This window comes from Alligator mississippiensis, chromosome 9, assembly GCF_030867095.1.
Source record: "Alligator mississippiensis isolate rAllMis1 chromosome 9, rAllMis1, whole genome shotgun sequence".
NCBI lineage: Eukaryota > Metazoa > Chordata > Crocodylia > Alligatoridae > Alligator > Alligator mississippiensis.
The window spans coordinates 14,106,989-14,126,537 of NC_081832.1; the positions used below are offsets into that span (position 1 = coordinate 14,106,989).

General features: G+C 48.9%; 1 long non-coding RNA gene and 4 other non-coding genes across 8 annotated transcripts; all 5 read right to left on the minus strand.

Moving 5' to 3' along the window:
• Positions 1-13,821: 13,821 nt before the first annotated feature.
• On the minus strand, positions 13,822-19,138 carry LOC106738387 (uncharacterized). 4 transcript variants are annotated; one of them, XR_001373734.3, is made up of 7 exons: positions 18,998-19,138; positions 18,614-18,717; positions 17,927-17,970; positions 16,830-16,946; positions 16,221-16,335; positions 15,418-15,461; positions 13,822-14,099 (listed from the first exon to the last, which is right to left on the minus strand). It is a non-coding gene; the product is annotated as an uncharacterized LOC106738387 (long non-coding RNA). The 4 variants fall into 4 exon arrangements; XR_001373733.3 differs by having other exon boundaries at positions 16,830-16,926; positions 18,998-19,137; XR_009464319.1 differs by lacking the exon at positions 16,830-16,946.
• On the minus strand, positions 15,273-15,362 carry LOC132243435 (small nucleolar SNORD12/SNORD106). The gene has a single exon (XR_009455009.1). It is a non-coding gene; the product is annotated as a small nucleolar SNORD12/SNORD106 (small nucleolar RNA).
• On the minus strand, positions 16,446-16,540 carry LOC132243436 (small nucleolar SNORD12/SNORD106). Its single transcript, XR_009455010.1, has one exon. It is a non-coding gene; the product is annotated as a small nucleolar SNORD12/SNORD106 (small nucleolar RNA).
• LOC132243434 (small nucleolar SNORD12/SNORD106) lies at positions 17,785-17,874 on the minus strand. Its single transcript, XR_009455008.1, has one exon. It is a non-coding gene; the product is annotated as a small nucleolar SNORD12/SNORD106 (small nucleolar RNA).
• LOC132243437 (small nucleolar SNORD12/SNORD106) lies at positions 18,817-18,913 on the minus strand. Its single transcript, XR_009455011.1, has one exon. It is a non-coding gene; the product is annotated as a small nucleolar SNORD12/SNORD106 (small nucleolar RNA).
• Positions 19,139-19,549: the final 411 nt, after the last annotated feature.

Genomic DNA, 19,549 nt, shown 5'->3' on the forward strand with positions numbered 1-19,549 from the left:
CGACAAGACACCTCAGTGGGTACAACTGATGCTGAGCGCTCAGCTCCCCCCTCACCTCCCAGCACACCTGCACTTTTTTGCACCAGGAGTTGAAAGGGGCCAACATTTGAAAAGCAATTTGAGATGCCGTAAGAGGCACGCTAGAAAAAAAAAAGGCTCCCCACACTGCATATTTGCAGTGCAAGCTCTAAATTTGATACCTAGATATCCAGGTATCAAAAAACCCCCAAAAACATGGGGGGGAAAAAATGGGGCAAACTATGGTTCTGTAGTGTGCCCTGAAGCAGCCGGAGGCAGGCTCCTCCAAAGAGACACTGTGGTAGGCAGCCAGAGCATCTCCATGGCTCTCCCTTGCTCCAGTGCTTCAGCACACTGCCTCAGCATGCATGGCAAAGTGGAGCAGTGCAGGCTGCAGCGTGACCTGGACCGGGCTCTGACCCAGGTAAGTCGGGACTGGGGATGGGGCGGACTGGATGGGGGGGCTGTGAGGGTGCGAGGACTGTGGGAGGGTGATGGACTGCTCGGGAGGGGTGGGTCCCACACCGGGTGAGTCCCCCACGTAGCCCACAGCCCCCCGCCAGCAGCAGCAGCTGCTGGGGAGCTCAGGGCCTCCTGCATCACGGCACAGCCCTGGCCTCCTGGCACCCGGCACCGCCTGCACCACATTGCGTGGGCCTGGCTCAGCCCAGCCTAGGGCCATGCGCCTTCAGGCAGCCCCCCAACACCCACAGTCCCCCCACACCCACAAAACCATCCACAATCTACCCACAAACCCCACACCTACACCCACAAACCCTCCACCCGTCCACACCCCTTGCCCCTCAAAACCCCACACCCACCCAACAAATATCACACCCTGCGTGCCCAGCTGGCCACATGGGATGGGACCTGCTGGCGGGAGCTGCAGCTGCAGGGGGCAACTGCCACACCACAGCCCTGCCCCATGCCCACACCGGTGCTGGGACATGTGGCCCCAGCCTGGGGGGGGCTCCTGGTCTCAGGAATCACTTGGGAGTCATGATGGGTGGGGGGGGAGGTGGCAGCAGGGGCATGTGGGAGAGAGATGAGGGCTGGAGGTGGGGAATGCTGCGGGTAGAAGAGGTGGCCAGAGCCAGGCTTAGAGCCCCCTGCCCACCTAGAGCAGCCTGTGCAGGAGAGGCCAGCCTGAGAGGAAAGGGCCCAGCTCAGTCCCTGATCCCCCGTTGAAGGCTTCCCAGGGACACCATGGGGCAGGGAGCAGAACAGCAAGGGCTGGCACTGCTCCGAGCCACAAAGCAGCGGGTGGGACAGCTGCAGCTGGACTCATGTCCTGGTGCTGGGACAGAGCTGTGGCTGGGAGAGAGCTAGTGGGGGCAGGCAGGGGCTGCAGGTCAGGAGTGAGGGGACTGGGGTGGGCTGCAGACTGTGGGTTGAGTGAGGGGCTAGGGCAGGGGTAGGGCACTGGTGTATCAGTGCTGCTCAATGCCACACATCCTGGTGAGCAAAGGAGGTAGGGGCAGCTCTGATTTTTCTATGACAAAAACCCCAAAAGTAAATGCCAAAGTGTATAGATTTTAGAATCCATTTGATGATGATGACAGAGGCACTGGTAGGCTTCCAAATTGCATTAGCTTGCAAATATATCAATAAAACTTTGCCCAAATGATCTCTCTCTATATAGTGGCATTTCATTTTAATAGCAGAAGAACACGGATTTAGGGTATTTTAATGAGAGAATTTGGGCTTATCAGAGAATTTGCAATTTTTAAACAGGGAACACCAGGATCTCAGCTGGTGAGACAAGTGGCGAGACTCAGGCAGAGGAGCCTGTCCAGGGCCAGCACTGGGGACCCAGCTGGAGGGCAGACAAGGTGTCTGACCTCCTGGCCATTTGGGGTCAAGAGGACACACTTTAACAGTTCAAAGTGGGCCACTACACGGAGCACCTCTTCTGGGCGATAGCTGCCCAGATGGCAGAGCGGGGGCACCAAAAGACATGACAGCAGTGCTGCCCAACTGCCAACTGTGCAGCCACAGCCCAGTGGCAGCTGGCCCAGAGGTGCAGGGGGCTCTGCTGTAGTGCCCATACCACAGCCTAGGTGGCTGTACAGTCCCCAGCCAGGTCTGGCAGGCACACAGCCATAGGGCCACAGGTCCAAGAGGGGATGCTGTCACAAGTGGCAGCAGGTACCAGCCAGGCAGTAGCCCCCACTGCCAGACTGCTGCAGTGGGTAGAGGGGGCAGGGAACTCTCAGGGCTGCTTCAGCAGTCCAGCTGGCACAAGGGGTAGTGCCCCCAGATACCAAGTGGCTGGGCCTCAGAAGCTCCTGAGGGCAAGTAACCCTGAGCTGCTTGCCAGGGCAGGTTTTTATACTGCTGAAGCCAGCACAAGCGCCGATCCCAGGCTCTAGTTCCCCTTGGCTGAAGATCCAGGAGGAGCTGGGCAGGGTCAGTTTGCCCAAGTGGCACAACTTGCCCCACACCAAAGTGCACGTTCAGGCATGTGTGCCGAGGCAAAAATCTCCGGCCCAAAGTTGTGCCGCTCCTATTTGAGCTGCTGCAAGCGCATGTGCCTGCATACGTGGACGTGCCCACAGAGGTCACAACACAGACCCTGGGGAGGAAAGGAGAGATCGATCACGTGTGTGCCAGCTGCCTGCAAACCTGGGGCAGAAGACAGTAAAATGGGAAGTGAAAAGGACTCACATGCTTCGCATATAGTGCCAGCATGTGGGGGGCACAGTTCTAATTTTGGAGCCTTTGAGTGCCATCTTAATCAGCCAGATCCTATTCTACATGTTAGGCACATAAGTGGATGTAGGACTGTACATGTGAAGTCCCTGTAAAAACAGTAATGGGCCTGCTTTTGCAACACGCCTTCACCTCAGCCTTAGGACTAAATTATGAGTAGCAAGCAAGAAGAGGATCCAGCCAGGTGGAATAGGTTCTGGCCTGATGTCTTTACTAGTGGCAGTACTCAGTTTCCCAAGATGCATTTTGAGAAGATACCCAACCCTATAGTCCACAATGCATATTTCCAGTTAATAGCATGGGTAAATAGCTGAACATTAGAACATATTTTCCAAGGCAAAGAGGAAAACAAGATGTATCATGAATAGCCATGAATAGGCAAGCTGTCTGCTGTGGGCTTGGGACTCTGCCTGTTAACAGTTTTCCAGCTTTACATAGTCAGGTGAGCAGCAGCAGCCAAGAAAGCAGCAGCAAATCATCATCACCACATAATTAATCAGTTGATCAACATAAAACAGCCAAGATGTTGTAAAGCTCAAATGTGCTTGCTGATTGTATTGGGCTGCCTGGATGGATCAAGTGTGAGACTTAAATTTCTCCTAGAGCAGTCACAAAAAACAAGATCCACTTCATTACTGCATATGATATAGAGTCTGGCCTGTCAAGACAATTGATGTGTCAGAAGCTGATAACAATTTAATCTATCACACTCTCTGAATAGAATTGGAGTCAAGGGGGAAATAAAATAAAATTAAAACATGCTGCAATGAATAAATGGATCATGCTAGCCCATCAGCTTGTGCAGCTGCACAACAGACCTAGGGAAAGTCTAAAAATAATATAATAATCAGCATGTGGCCAGAAAGATTACTGGGTCTTTGGGAATATAAATGTTAAACCACTCACTGTGCATGGAAAAAAATAAATCTATTAAAAGAAACATCAGCCAGAGAAATAATCTGTGCTATTTTCCTCCCAGCCCCTCATGGCACCAAGAAACAGATCTGTGGGAGAAAAGTAAACATTTGTTTAAACAGTGCAGCCAAGTGACAGAATCCAGATTTTCTTTTTAAAAAAAGTTATATAAATATGTGCAGTATTGTCTGTTTCTGCCATAAATGATAAGACAAGGCAGGGACAAAATCCACTATTCCCAGCACTTATTCAACACCTATTTCAAATAGCAGGGGCAGAGGGCCAGCAGCAGCACTAACACATTGGAGCTTTCCTGCTAACTGCACTTCCCAGCTCCGATTTGAACAAGGCCTGGGTCTGTTTTATTCCAAGACAATGTTCTCAGTCACCCAGGAGCTGACTGGTATCTACTGGAAGCCGACGGTCTTTTGAACACCGCTCAGGACAGTCCAACCAGACTGGCTAAGGATTAGCCTCAGTGCAATGTTTCCCCTCCTCTTATTAAAGGCAAGAATTTCATACATGGCTGCTTCTACCTCCTTACTTACCCTGCACCGGAAAGCTGCACAGGTCCAATGGTTCAGGTGCACGTCTGAAGTTTTGGGGAGACCTGGATTCAATTCTTTGCTCTATTACAAATTCCTTGTGGGAACTGAACTCCTGCATCCCTGGGGAATGCTCCACTCCCCACTATTTAGCTATCCTCTTTGAGAACACCTGGAGGTCTGGTGAGGTCCCAGATGAGTGGAAAAGGGCAAATATCATGCCCATCTTTAAGAAATAGAAGAAGGAGGATCTGGGGAATTACAGATCACTAAGCCTGACCTCAACACCTTTAAAGATCATGGAGCAGATCCTCAAGGAATCTGTGGTAAAGTACCTAGAGGAGAACAAAGTGATCAGGAGCAGTGAACGTGGATTCACCAAGAGCAAGTCATGCCCAACCAATCTGACTTCCATCTGAAAAGATAACAGGCTCTGTGGATGTGGGGAGAGCTGAAGATGTGACATTCCTTGACTTTAGCAAGGCTTTTGACACCATCTCTGACAACATTTGCATCAACAAGCTAAGGAAATACAAACTAGACAAAAGTACTGCAACATGGATACATAACTGGTTAGATTATTGCGCTCAGTTAGTAGTCATCGATTGCTCGATGTCCAGTTAGGAGGAAGGATCTGTCCTGGGTCCCCTACTGTTCAACATCTTCATTAATGATTTGGATGATGGGATTGAATGCACACTTAGCAAGTTTGCAGATGACACCAAGCTGGGTGGAGGTGCAGACACTCTGGAAGGCAGGGCTTAGATCCAGAATGATCTGGATAGACTAGAAAAAATGGTAGATAAGCAGCCAGATGAGATTCAACAAGGACGAATGCAAAGTCTTGCATTTGGGACATAATAATTGCATGCACAAATTCAGACTGGGTGATGACTGACAAGGCTGCTGTACTGCAGAGAAGGGCATGGGGTTACAGTGGACTACAAGCTGAATATGAGCTAGCAGTCTGCTCTTGTTGCAAAAAAAGGGATATGGACAGATTGGAAAGAGTCCCATGGTCAGTGACAAAAATGATCTGATTAGGGGGCTGGGAAGCAAAGCTTGTGAAGAAAGGCTGAAAGAACTAGGGTTATTTTGCCTGGAGAAAAGAAGACTGGGGGATTTGATAACCATCTTCAAATACCTGAAGGGTTCCTATGGAAAATACCCAACAGCCTTGTGCTGAGCCCAATGCAGATGTGGGTTCAAGTCCCTGTTTTCAGCCAAACAGAGCAAGGAAATGAATGCAACGAGTCTCACAGGTGAGTGCCACAAGCAATGTACTAGCTCATTTAGCATCTCTCATTTGTTCATGCACAGGACAGGAAACGTGGTTATTGGCTACCCAGGCAAAGCCCATCCATCTGCTAATACCAAGGTGTGGCTTGGGTGGGCACCTGGCTCAGAGCAGGCTTGTCTGATTAGACATCTATGTCCTTCCCCATTTAGGCGATTAACGAGGATCTCTTCTTCAGATCAAGTCTAAGAAGAATTCCTATTCGACCAGCAAAATGGAGCACATCTAAACTCAGAGCCGTCTCCCTGGGGCTAGAGGATCTTTCTCTCTGTCAGGAGAGTAACTAACTCCCCCCAGACCAAGAGAAGACATCTGTTGGCACCTGGCAGAAAGCACATATAGGCCATGCCTGGGCCTTTGGCCAGCTGGTGCCTTCCCAGATTGTACTTCACCCCTGCCAGTTACTGTAGTGGAGCCTGGTGAAACCATGCAGTTGTGAACAGCCTCAGGTGGCTTCCCTGTGGTGTCTTCTCTTGGCTGACAGAAGGTCTGGCAGGATAAGCAGCCTGGTATAGACAAGACCTTAGGCACTTAACTCCCCACAAACTGGGGAAGTGAGGACATAACTTGGGACTGAGGATCCCCCTAGGCAGAAAGGCACCTAGGGGTTAGGTGCTCCAGCACTGAGCAGAGCAATCAAGGACTTGTACCAACCCAGATCTCTATGCTGTAGTAGGGTTGGACTGATGATGGTTCAGAAAATATTCTAAAGATACGGGGTGTTCACGCCAAAAATCTTGTCCGCCATCACCCCTAATTACACAGTTGGTCCAATAAAAGACACAACAAAAGCACATGTGGCCAGTGGCATCTGTTCCCCAGCTCTAAAAATGGGATAATACTCCCTTGCTTCCCAACGGCATGGCAAAAACAAATACCTGAGCACTTCAGCCTTTTAAGACATCACCATGTTTTTATACGAATACTTAACATTGTTATTTAGCAGCCAGATTTTCAAATGCTGGTAATTTAGCAGTTCCCAAGTAATTAGAAGCCCAATATTTATGCCTCCATTTTCAAACATCTTGTCCTCAGTCTTTTTGTTTGAAGTGCCAGGATCTCCAGCAGAAGCAAACCTCAAGAAACAGGCAGAAACTTGACTAACACTATATGCCTGCTAAACCAGGCCTTTGCAATAGGGTCCAGTAAAGAAAGATTATCCTATAGCCATGCTTTGTGCGTAGCAGCTGCAACAATGCAGGGGGAAAAAAGAGAAAGAAACCAAACAGACACAAACCCAGACTTCTAAAGCATCACCATTTATCTTTACTTTATCCCTCAGAGTAAAAACGTCCTGACAAGTGCAAATATACTTGCATGTACTTCTAGGACTGTGTCTAATCTGTTTTACTTTTGCATTGCAGACAAAGTCAACGATTCCTTTAATCTACAGCCCAAGGTTTATTTATTATAGTACACAGATCTAGTGACAAAGAGAAACCACAAGTACAAGAGCATGAAGTAGTGAGGGACAGAAAAACTACACTCTGTCATTACTGTTTGAAAGAGCTCCTATCTGGCTTTGCAAAGCTCTAGCAAACATATGCACACAGCACCACCTGCAGATCGGTAATTAAATACAAATCTCTAGATTTAATTCTCAATAACCTGTATGCAAGCCACATCTTTTCCCCTCAGTATTTGCAGCAAGAACCGCGTCCACATGAGTGTGGATGTTTGGTTCCCTGGGGACTAGCGGTGGGACACCTTGGGCTGCTGCTAGTTGTCCCCAAGGAAGCACGCACCCTCTGGGGTGCTGCAGGTTACCCCGGGTGGGGTAGGGGAGGCTGAGGAGAGCACTGGGCTGGTCCCAGCAGCCTTACCTTGGGTCCGGGGGGCCACCTGGGGATGCAGCAGTGGTGATCCAGCTGCTCAGAGCCTAGCTGGCAGCCAGAGTGTGACTCTGGCTGGCCAGGCTCTGGGTTTGAGTGACATGCACTGTCCCTGCATGTGCCACTCTGCTTTTTTTGTGCAAGTTTTTTTGACCCCTGGATATCCAGAAGTCAATCCCCTCCCCCCTGCTCCCTTGCAGCATGGAGAAGAGCTGAATGTGCATTATGTGACACTGTATATGCGTCTGTGGTGCCACATACTGCACAGCTGCACTTGTCTGGACACAGCTTTAGTATTCACCGATGTCCAACCACTGCAAGCAAAGCAGAAGTGTGTGTATATGGGGGGGAGGGAGGGTGCAGTATTCCTATACAAATATAGTGTAACCCCCATGATATAAAGCAGAAGTCCTGGCCTCTTAATTCCTTCTGAGTGTGAAGCTATAACATGCCAAGAGCTAAATTTCACTTACCCAAGCCAGTCTTCCCTACTAAATTCCCAAGAGCCTTCAAACCCTATTAAAAGGGATGCTTCTTATTAGATACACTTGTTAACTTAAATAACCTATGTAGCAGCATCGCTCCTCCCATCAATATGCTATAGGTCAAGAGATTATCTTGCTTAGAATAGCAAAGAGAGAGAAATATCTACGCAGATTAATGCAGATAAATCAATTTTCTACTACGACTGCCTTGCAACCAAGTATATATGCCAGAGGCAGCTTAGCTACCTCCTCCTCTCCCTTAACCACTGTCATATCGAATTCATGAGCATCGAGCATATGGGGGTCCAGGAGGGTTGGCGGTTTCTCAAGGGAGTAATCCTTGGGGCACAAAAGGAGACTATTCCATTATGCTGGAAAGGGAGCAAGGGGACTAAAAAGCCCTCTTGACTGAACAGGGAACTCCAGAAAAGACTGGGAGCAAAGAAAGAGATTTATAGGCAGTGGAAGCGGGGGGCAGCCACCAAGGAGGAATACACCTCCCTGGCACACTGTTGGAGGGAGTCAGTTAGGCAAGCCAAGGCAGGACTGGAGCTTAGGCTGACTACTACAATCAAGGACAATAAAAAGTCCTTCTACAGAGACACAGCGAGCAAAAGGAAGGCGCAGAGTAACATAGGGCCCCTGCAGGACAAATCAGGACAGTTGGTGGTCGACACAGGGAAAAAGGCAGAGCTGTTCAATGAGTTCTTCATTTCAGTATTCTCTGGTACTGGCTAAGACAATTCCCCCAATTTGAACATACATAGATGTTCGGGAGGCTCTAGACCGCCAATGGTTAGTGCTGATGTAGGTAAGGAGCACTTGGAAGGGCTGGATGGGCAAAAGTCAGCTGGCCTGGATGACCTCCATCCAGGACCCTCCATCCACGGGTGCTGAAGGAATTGGCCAGTGTCATAGCTAAGCCACTGGCATGGCTGTTTGAGCACTCACGGTGCTCCAGCCAGGTCCCTGAGGACCGGAAAAGGGCCAACATGATGCCCATTTTTAAGAAGGGGAGAAGGGATGAGCCGCGTAACTTTAGGCCAATCAGTCTTACCCCTATCCTTGGGAAAACACTGGAAAAAATCATTAAAGAGTGCATTTGTGAAGGCCCAGCAGGGGAAATGATGCTGAAAGGAAACCAGCACAGGTTTGTCACAGGTAGATCCTGCCTGACAAACCTTATAGCCTTTTACGACCAGGTCACACACTGCCTTGACACTGGAGCTGAGACAGATGTCATCTAGCTGGACTTTAAGAAGGCCTTCAACACAGTTTTGCATCCTATTCTCATAGGAAAGCTAATGGGCTGTGGAGTGGATGCCTACATAGTCGGGTGGGTAGCAAACTGGCTTTGGGACCGCACCCAGAGAGTGGTGGTGGACGGGTCATTCTCAGCCTGGAAGGAGGTGGGCAGTGGGGTCCTGCAGGGGTTGGTCCTTGGGCCGGTGTTTTTTAATATCTTCATCAGTGATTTGGACAAGGGTGTGGAGAGCACCCTGTCCAAGTTCACAGATGACACCAAGTTATGGGGCAAAGTTAACACACCAGAGGGCAGGGAGTGGATACAGGCTGATCTGGACAGGTTGGATTAATGGGCAGAACGAAACAGGATGCAGTTCAAAAAAGACAAATGTAAGGTGCTCCACCTAGGGAGGAGGAATCCCCAGCACATCTACAGGTTGGGGGATGACCTCCTCAGCAGTTCAGTGGCTGAAAAGGATCTTGGAGTCATAGTGTACTCCAAGATGAACATGAGCCGGCAGCGTAACGAGGCCATCAACAAGGCCAATCGCACCTTATCGTGCATTAGCAGATGCATGACCAACAGATCGAGGGAGGCGATGCTCCTCCTCTGTGCGACGTTGGTCAGGCCGCAGTTGGAGTACTGTGCCAGTTCTGGGAGCCGCCCTTCAAGAGGGACAGGGAGAATCTGGAGAGGGTCCAGAGGAGGCCACCCGCATGATTAGTGGCCTCCGTGCAAGACCCTATGAAGGGAGATTGAGGGATCTGGATCTCTTCAGCCTTCCCAAGAGACATCTGAGGGGAGACCGTGTAGCAGCCTGTAAATTTATCAAGGGAGGACAACAGAGAGTTCGAGATGCGCTATTTACCAGGGTACCCCTAGGAGTAACTAGGAATAATGGGTACAAACTACTGGAGAGTAGATTCAGGTTAGACATTAGGAAGAAATTTTTCAGTCAGGGTGGCCAGAATCTGAAACGGGCTGCCAAGAGAAGTGGTGCTATCACCTAACTTGGACATCTTCAAGGGAGGCCAGATAGGCACCTGGCTGGGGTCGTCTGACCTCCGTCCTTTTCCTGCCTGGGGCAGGGGGTCGGACATGATGATCCTTTGGGGTCCCTTCCAACTCTATAATCTATGAATCTATGCTTTTTTTTTTTAGTGGCAATGCCCTGCAAACCTGTACTTATAATAATTACCACTCCAGCGAAGTATTAATTAGGCTTTTGCTATTAGGCACTAAACTAACAAGGCCACATTCTTAACTGCTGCAGGAAATTCTTTTAACTATCTCCTCAGTCTATTTCTCTGCTTCTTTGCTTTTGAAGCATGAGGAATTACTGCTAACTCAGTCACAGCAGCACTTAAGAGTCCCAACCGTTTGCCCCCAGTTGCTTTTAGGCAGAAGTGGCTCACTTTGTAATATTTAGCAGGTACTGCACATTTACTAGTTACAGGTTTGCACAGGCCCAGGACTTTAAAGACATGTTAGCTTCCCACAACTGCAAGGTAACCTGGCTCTTTGGGACTCTAATGAGGTTGGCGTAGGAGACCTGTTTTTAAAACACATCTCTAATGCACACACCTGCTGTGCTAATGTAGGGAAGTAACACATTGGCAGCAGCTACTTTCATCATTAGACTGGTGGTTTGCATTGGATCCTGCCGTTCCAGACGCTGCAGGTTAATGAACACGTCCCAGCTGTTAGTGTCAGCTCTAACCAAAGGGGCTATTACCTCATTTGCACTGCCAGCAGGAATGCAAAACTGTTACTGGGTTGTTTATCACCACATAACCACGCAGGGGCAGAGTCACCTATTCAACTTGTGCCAAACAGCTGTCAAGGTGCAGCGGAGCTACCATGATGCTTTATAGGCTTTTTGCTTGCAGCAAAACTTGTCTGAGTTGCTGTGTACCATCCAGCAAGCATGGCAAACTGTGGACAGCCTTCACGCTAAGAGTACAGCTTCATGTCACATTTGCCTTCATGCAGGCCAGCAGCCAGGCTTTCCCATGAGTTTCTGCGCATGCATAGAATAAGTCCAGTTAAGAAATAGCCTTGGGACTGAGGATCAGCTTTTGGCAACTATAAGATATATTGACTCAAATTCTGTAAATTAGAGGAAGCAGAGCTGTCATCCCCTGTCCCAAGCTGATAATCTGTTTACTATCATCAGGCTGAGCCTTTATATACCTGCTGAAGCAGGAACATATTTTATTTAGTGGTTTTAATAAGTTAGCCTGCAGGTATAGCAGAGGATGTTCCTAGAATAATGTGAGCTACAGCATTCCTAAGCAGTCTTGTCACTAAAACAGTGACACTAGCTATCAGTTTTAGCCAGAGCCACAAGATCTAATACTACCATTCAGTGAATTGTAGGAAACACTCTCCGATTCAAACTAAAAAAGAAAGCTGCAAGACATTGGTTTAAACTGATCACTTGTTGCTCTGCTCATCACACAAAGCACGTACACAATGCAGGAATAAGAAGTCCTGACATTTTCTGGGGGGAAAAAGAAATGAAGTGGCAAGCAATAGGAGATTGTTTTCTCATTGCCATGCAATTCACCATCTTATAAAAGACTGAACAATTGCTAGTGCCATTATCTTCTTCCCACAGCGGCAGAGTTGAGATAAACAGAAGCGTTTGAGCTAGACTACTTCAGGAGAGGGCCTCAGCTTGGAAATAAGACCACTCAAACTAAAATGAGAAGCCAACAATCACTCCCATCTATAGCACTTTATCAGGTGCACTTACACAGATGGACTCAAGGGGAAAGATCTAGGAGTTATGTCCTGCTGTTTTGTTTTGCAATGTTTAGCAGCATTTGTGAGTCTGACAGGGTTTTTATTTCTGCAGAAGTCAAAAAGAGAAAGAAAAAAAAAAAGGTGCAAGTAGCTGGAACCCCTTTCACTACTTTCAAGATGTAGCAATGCATAGATCCAGGGAAGAAGCAGTAGCCATTGGCAATATTCCCTGCCCAGAAACTCAAGAGGTCAAGATCAGTTTCTGTAAACACCAGGGACGGTGGTAGAAGTTGCTGTACAGGACACCACCCCTGTACCAGACTGGAACCATTCCCGTTACATCCCAATGCCCTTGGTAGAAGAGTGGAGTAGACAAGAAGCCCAACAGGTTGCAAGTCAACAGGTCCCGAGTCGATTTCCATGCTGCAACTGGAGCTAGGCTTGCATAGAAGCATGAGGGTTGACCCAAACTAATATTTATACTAGATGCTATTTTGTCCATTCCCGGGGATTAAAAGTGATAGAAAAAAAGGGCAGGACAAAGCCAGCTTAACTTTCAATAAATGAAGCTTTCAGCAATCATTTGGAGCTCAATGGGAGCACACTGACATTCTTATGTGCCACACAATGACAGCAGTGGGTACTTCCTACATGGAGGGCTTTTAAATAGCATTTTCATTCCCTCCCACCACTTGGGAGCTGCAGGCCCCAGGTTTGCAATCAACCTGGAGACCAAGCTTCAAGGCTAAATCTGCCTAAACCTTGGGCTACCTAGGTGAAACAAGCATCACCCATTCGCTCCTATTCTGCATGCACCAGAGCCCAGAAATGTATACAGCTACACAACTCTGGGACACTTAGGATCCTGAAGTCATAAAGAGTTTAAGAATCTAGTACTTGGAAGGCCCCAAGACACCTTCTCTTTTTGCTGCTACGCATGCATTTGACTATGCCTATCCAGATCTGCAAGTCAACTATGAAGAGGAATAAGCCTAAACCAAGACTGCCTTTCAGGTATCTAGTGGGCCTCAGACTAGCTTACGTTAAGGGAGAGGAGAAAATGGCAAAGGTAATTGAAAGGCGCAATTCAGTTTTGGTCATAAGAGCATCTGGTCCATTGCAGGGGTCAGCAACATTTTTGGGCAGTGCCAAAAACACAATCTTGACTCGCAAGATGTTGGCATGCCATGAGATGATAGAGGTGAGGGGCCTGGTCCTTGCAGCAGTACAGCCCCAGCACCTTCCTGGCCATCACCCCATGTGTGCATATACCTACCAGCAAGGAGCCAGACCTCAGTGTAACTGCTTGCAGCCTCCCAGCCACCTACTGGACTTTGGGCAGGCCCCTGCAGCCTGGCACAGAGCCTGGGCTAATTGCAGGTGGACTGAAAACCACTGCATCAAGGGCTGGGGAACCCCAGCCCAGCTCTTTGCTTGAACTACAGCATCCAAGTGCATTCACACCTCAAGGAAGATTGCAGGGGAGTTGCAAGGGGCTCAATCCTTGTGGCAGTGCAGCCCCAGCCCCTTCCCCCATTTGCCCCAAGGCATTTTGCTTTGCTGTACATGTCTTCAAGTGCCCCACACTGGGTTGGCAACCCCACGTCCATTGTTTTCCCTTTCACCCAAGCGTCTAGCAGCTTCCAAAGATGTTAGTACAGCCTTATCCCAGGAAGCAGCAACTGCTCACACCCAGCTGACAAACAGACAGCAAGACCCAGCTCTTGAGCCAAATCCCCCCCCAATTATGAAGACTCACTCAAACTCCATTTTGCAGGTGGAAAGCCAAGCAGACGCATGATAGTCAGGAAGCCTATAAGGAGGGCCTATGCCCAAATGATTATTTGCAGAAACCCAGGTTCTGCTTCAGTTACAAGGCCTTCCATGCAGCAGTGCAGCCAATCTACCCCAGAACCGTTAACATTGCACAAGCGGACTGAAACCATCTTGCATAGGGTGAATGCAGCCCTTCTAGATGCACTTAACTACGTTACTGCATAGAAAGATAAAGAATGTTCCCGAATCCATTCCAATTAATTTATTCTCACAAAACTTTGAGACATTCATAGCTCTTGGCTTCTCTTAAATGGAGGCAGGACATTAAATATTTCTTGTTTTCCACAAGTTCGAGGGATATCTGGTCAAGAAGTGAGTGGTGGGGTGACATGGATACAGCAACTTTGACCAAAGGTTACTTTCAGTCTGTTTGGCAAGTATACATGTGATAAGCAGGGGAGAACTTTCCAATTCACCCAGATAAAACAGCCTGTGGGCCAGCTTCTGCTTTGGCAATTCTTTAACCTGTCAAGAGAAAGAATCAACATTTAGTTATCTGACATCAGCTGATTTTGGAGACCGACTCCAATTGGGATTTTGATCTGAAAGCTTAGACAGGAGTGCTATCCATGAGGTCTTTAGCTAGTTTTATTAAGTATGAAAGGACCACGTGCTTTTGACCGTCCCTCTGGAGAAGTCCTCATACCACACTAAAGCATGGCGTGTCTGTGCTTACTAAATCAAAAACGTTCAGCGATTTGCCAAGCACAGCTCTGAAGAATTGGATGCTACAGGTTGGGGAGGACGGTAAGCACAGAGCATGGAGCCAACAATAGCAGTTTTGTCACATGCACTAAAAGTTCTCTCTTGCACTCAAACCACCACACGGTTCAGCCTTTGTGGCTGTTCATGATATAAACTAGAGACAGAAAAGGCAATTACCTATAGCCACTTCACCCCTGTACCACACAGAGGGTTACTGTGGTAGCTGCACTAGTAGTTGCTTGCTAAGACCTACAGCAACACAGCATGCTAAACCTTAATTGAAGGGTTGTTTAACAAGCTGCTCATGAGCTAAAGCCAAATCGTGTTAAACATATTATTATGAATCTCAACTAGTATTCCCCCTTAATTCAGCTTCCCTGCCATGTCCTATGCCATCATCATTAACTCCAATTACCAAGGGCCAGATTTTCAAAGGCATTTAGGTTCTAGTAGCAGCATACAGGTGCTTTGGAAAACCTGATCCCTAAAAATCTTTAAAAATAAAAGTCCGGACAAGGATCTTTTAGCCTCAGGAGGACTCCAAGTCCTAACAAAAGTGTGCTTGCTGATATTTGGCATTACATGACACAAAAAGGTTAGACCACTGCCCCCCACCCCAAATCCCAGGTCATTTTACATTCTGGATTCTCAGAACTCAAGAGAGACTCTTCATCATTGCTGTAGATCCCATGGAAACAAGCTGTGTCTTTCATATAGAACTGAAAATGTATGCGGCACTTCCTGTAGCTCAAATGTTATACAAGCAAACTAGTGTTCACATATATGAAAACAGCACCCTCAAGTGCCGTCTGCCTCCAAAGCAGTCTGCACAGGAGTATACCTTTGCTATATGCATGCACAGGCAGGTTTGTAAGTATGCACAGAACTTGGAAAGTGAAGAGAAGAAAAAACAAAAACACTTTTTTTTTTGCATCTGTGGAATCAGACAGTTTGGCTTGAATTCAAGAAATCAGCATAGCCGATATGATGGGGAAAAAAGTTTAAGTCATCATGTACCACAGAATGACAGACCCTTTTGGTCCAAGAAGCCTAGAATTAAAACTTCTCATGCATTTACCTTCAGAGGACCCTCATGTCTACGTGCACACAGCCTGGCATTCCCTGCAGAAAAGATCATATGGGGGAATTCATGAGTATTTTAAGCAGCAGCTGAATGCATTTGAATGATATTAGTTAGACCACTAGCCTCCCAATCTCAAAATTGCTACAACAACTAACAGGGATTTATTTTGTAGCTGTATTGGTCTGAGAAAGATGATATACAAAGCTCTTGGGTCAGAGGTGATCTCTTTTATTTGACCAACTAAAGTAACAAACAAAAATTTCCTCTTTGCAAGCTTTTGAGGAGGACTTTTACAATCTCTGAATTCTCCTCAGCCCAAAGAAGGATTTATGTGCCCAAAAGCTTGTAAAGGAAGGAATTTCACTCAGTTTTAAGCCAGTCTTTGATTGGGCCCTAGTAGGACTGAATATATGCATGCAAGAGATGCAGAGCCTGGGAAATATAACACCCGTCACTTGCTTTGGTTCTCCCCAAAGCAGCAGGGCCAGGTTCCTGCTATGGCACCAGTACACAGTCACATAGGTAAAAATCAACGCTGTGGCACCAGAGTGTAAAACTTACTCTGCCTCAACTTGACATTTCAGGTACAGTTCACTGGTTACCTACAGAGCCACAGAGCCAAGGCTCAATACAGCACAAATTTTGGAAAACTAGGACTGTTCACATCTCACTATAGCTTTGTTAACCACAACAGTTAGGAAGTGATTCTAGGGAAAACAGCATGGGGAAGCAGGTCTTTTCCTGGCTGGATTTTAGCCTACCAAGGACCACAGACAAGAGGCCGTTCAGAAACTTACCACTTACTCCAGGCAGCAGCTCCAAAGCTGAAGTTAACAGGCCTGCCTGCTGTTAACCTGGCCACTTTCCAGCTGTCTCAGCTCACCATTTCACCCGTCTGCACCAAGCAAGGTCCTATGGCCACATGTCCAACATGGACCCAGAGAGAAGAGACAAAAAGAGGCGGCAAGATCAGTGCCAAGGAAAGTTCAATCTTGTGAGTGAGCAGGGACAGGCCCTTCCCTGCTGGTGCATCAGGCAAGACTTGGCTTGAAGAGAAGTGAGGACTCAACACTGTCGCTCAGATGGGGAAAGAAAAGAAGTCATCACATACACCAGCAGGAAGGAGCTCAGTGCCATGTGGTGCTCATCTTAGTGAAACCATGCTACCCACATGGAACCAGGGCTAGGTTGAAGTGTTGGCCCCAGGAGGGCATCTGCCAGCAGGCTGCCCAGGTACTCCCCTGGGGACAGCAGGGGTCAGCCCTGAGCTACGGAGGGCAGAGGAGCCACAGGGAGGACTAATAAGCCCCGGGGGAGGGCAGCAGTGTCCTGAAGGGATGCTACAGACCCTCTCTGGGGTCCCAGCCCCACTACACAGACTAGAGCGATCTCACTCAGGGACTTACTGCGACTCCAGGAAGAACATCACAGGGCATGGCAGGGCTGAGCGGGTCCCCTGCCCTGCGCTGACTGCTTGGCCCCTGCTGCTCCAGCACACCGGACCTGCGGAGGGATGGGAGAACCTAGTAAGAAGCACAGGCCAGGGAAGAAGCTGTGGCTATCCGTGTCAACACATCAACCAGGAGCTGGCTTGAGCAAAACAGTGAGCACTAACACCTTGATGGGAGAAAAAGAAAGCTATCATCACAGACACCGGTGCTGGGTTTCAACCCGAGGGAAGTGCAAGGAGCCAGGAGAGGCAGTGGGAGCCAAGCAAGGGGCAGGTGCCAGAGTGGTGGTGGATTGCACCAGCCCCTTCAGGGGCAGACGCTGCTCACCTACTCGAGGCCCAGCAAAAAAAGAGAGAGAAAGAGAGAAACCATGTGAGCCCCATGCACAGCCTTTTATACAGCCTTGAGCCTCAATGCACATGCTCCACCCAGGGGCACCTAGGAAATGTAGTCCCCTCACAGGCCTGAGCTCCTGCTTCTGCCATGGGATCTCTCCCTCTGCCTGGTCACTGAAAGCTGCAGGGCAGGACCAGCTCCGAATCCCATCTTCCTATCACTGACCCATTATTCCCAAATCATCTTGAAAAGAACTCTAGCAGGCCTTTTTTAATACTATAGTGATACTGATTAAATCCATTCCATTTTGGACTCTCACAAGAATCCCTTCATCATTAGTGTAGATCCCACGAAAAAAAAGTTTTGTCTTTCACACTGGACTGCGAAAATGCATGCAATGCTTCCTGTAGCTCAAATGCTATATGAGTAAGCTATTAACATATATACAAACAGCACCCGCAAGTGCCGTCTACCTTCAAAGACGCATGCATAGGCACGTACTTTGCTATATGCCTCTTAACATGGAAAGAAAAGTGAAGAGCAACACCCCCCCCCCTTTTTTTTTTTTTTTGCATCTGTGGAATCAGACAGTTTGGCTTGAATTCAAGAAATCAGCATAGCCGATATGATGGGGAAAAAAGTTTAAGTCATCATATACCACAGAGTGACAGACCCTTTCGGTGCAAGTCTAGAATTAAAACATCTCATGCATTTACCTTCAGCAGATCCTCATGTCTACGTGCACACAGCCTGGCATTCCCTGCAGAAGAGGGGACATGGGGAATTCATGAGTATTCCAAGCAGCCGCTGAATGCAGTTGAATGACATTAGTTAGACCACTAGCCTCCCAACCTCAAAATTGCTGTGAGTATCAGAATATTTAACAGTTATAAGTGGAGTTGTGTCAGCAAGAAGTACACTCAGTCCTAAGCCAATATTTGACTGGGCCCCTAGAAGGACTTTGAGTGTAAGAAATGTAAAGCCTGGGAAATATAGTACCCGCCACTTGCTTTGGTTCTCTCCAAAGCACCAGGGCCAGGAGAGCACTGTTCCTGTCATGGCACTAACACAGTCATGCAGGTAAGACAATACTGTGGCCAACCTGGATATAGCTAACACTTATTCTACCTCAACCTGACATTGGAGGGGCAGTTCGCTAGTCACCTACAGAGCCACAGCACCAAGGCTAAATAAAGCATGGTTTTTGGAAAACGGGGGCCGTTCAGATCTCAGGATGGCCTTGCATTTACCACGACAGGTAACAGTAAAAATAGTGTGAGGAAGCAAATCCAAGCAGCAGACACATTGTGAGCCACTAACCCCTGCCACGGGGTCAAGGAACAGAGTTAACCCATTTTCCTGCCCAGATTTTCACCTACTAAGGAGGCCACTCAGAAACTCACCACTCGCTCCACGCAGCAGCTCCAAAGCCGACTGAACGGGTCACCTGCCATTAACCCAGCCACGTCCCAGCTCCGGGCTGCACCCATGTCCAGCACGTGCGGTCCTACGGCCCCGTGTCCAGCACGGACCCAGGGAGGAGAGAAGCCGAGATCAGCGCTAAGGAAAGCTCAGCCCCTGCGCGACCCACGATGCGCCCTTCCCGGCGGGTGCATCAGGCAAGACTTGGCTTGAAAAGGAGCGAGGACTCAACACTGTCGCTCAGATGGGGAAAGAAGGGGGTCCTCATCACATGCAGCAGCAAGGAGGCGCCGTCCCACGTGACGGCCCCGCGGTGGGGAGGGGCTCCAGGGGGGCCACCGCGCTGAGCTGGGGGGGAAACTCACCACCTCTCCGGGATCCGGCTGCTCGGGCACGCTGCTGCCGCCGGCGGAGGCGCCGGGAGCCGGGCACCAGGGCGGATGGCGGCGGATTGCGGCACACAGCGAACCTGCCCCGAGCCCGAGCGGGAAGAGACCGCGTGTTAATGCGCACGGCCTTTTATAGCCCCCCCAGCCTCAGCGCGCATGCTCCGCCCGCGGGCTCCTGGGACATGTAGTCCTGCGCGGGCCGCGCCACGTGTTGCTTCCTGCTGCTCACCGGGGGCCTCCCCCGCCGCCCTTCACAGACGCGCTCGTCTGCCCCCCCTTGCCTAGGCAAGGGAAGCTATGGGCCCGGGGCTGCTTGATCCCGTCTGGCTCCCAGGGAGGCTGAGATCAGCAAGGAAAAGTCAGCTGTGAAGTGGCCCCGGCTGAGGGGGACCTGGGTTCCCGACAGCTCCTGCGTCTCATTCAGTTTGGCCCTTGGTCACCTGTGCAATAAACATAGACCAGCTGCACGGGCATAGTAATTCTCATGCCATAAAAAAAAGGCCATCCAGCTATTAAAAAAAGCCAGCT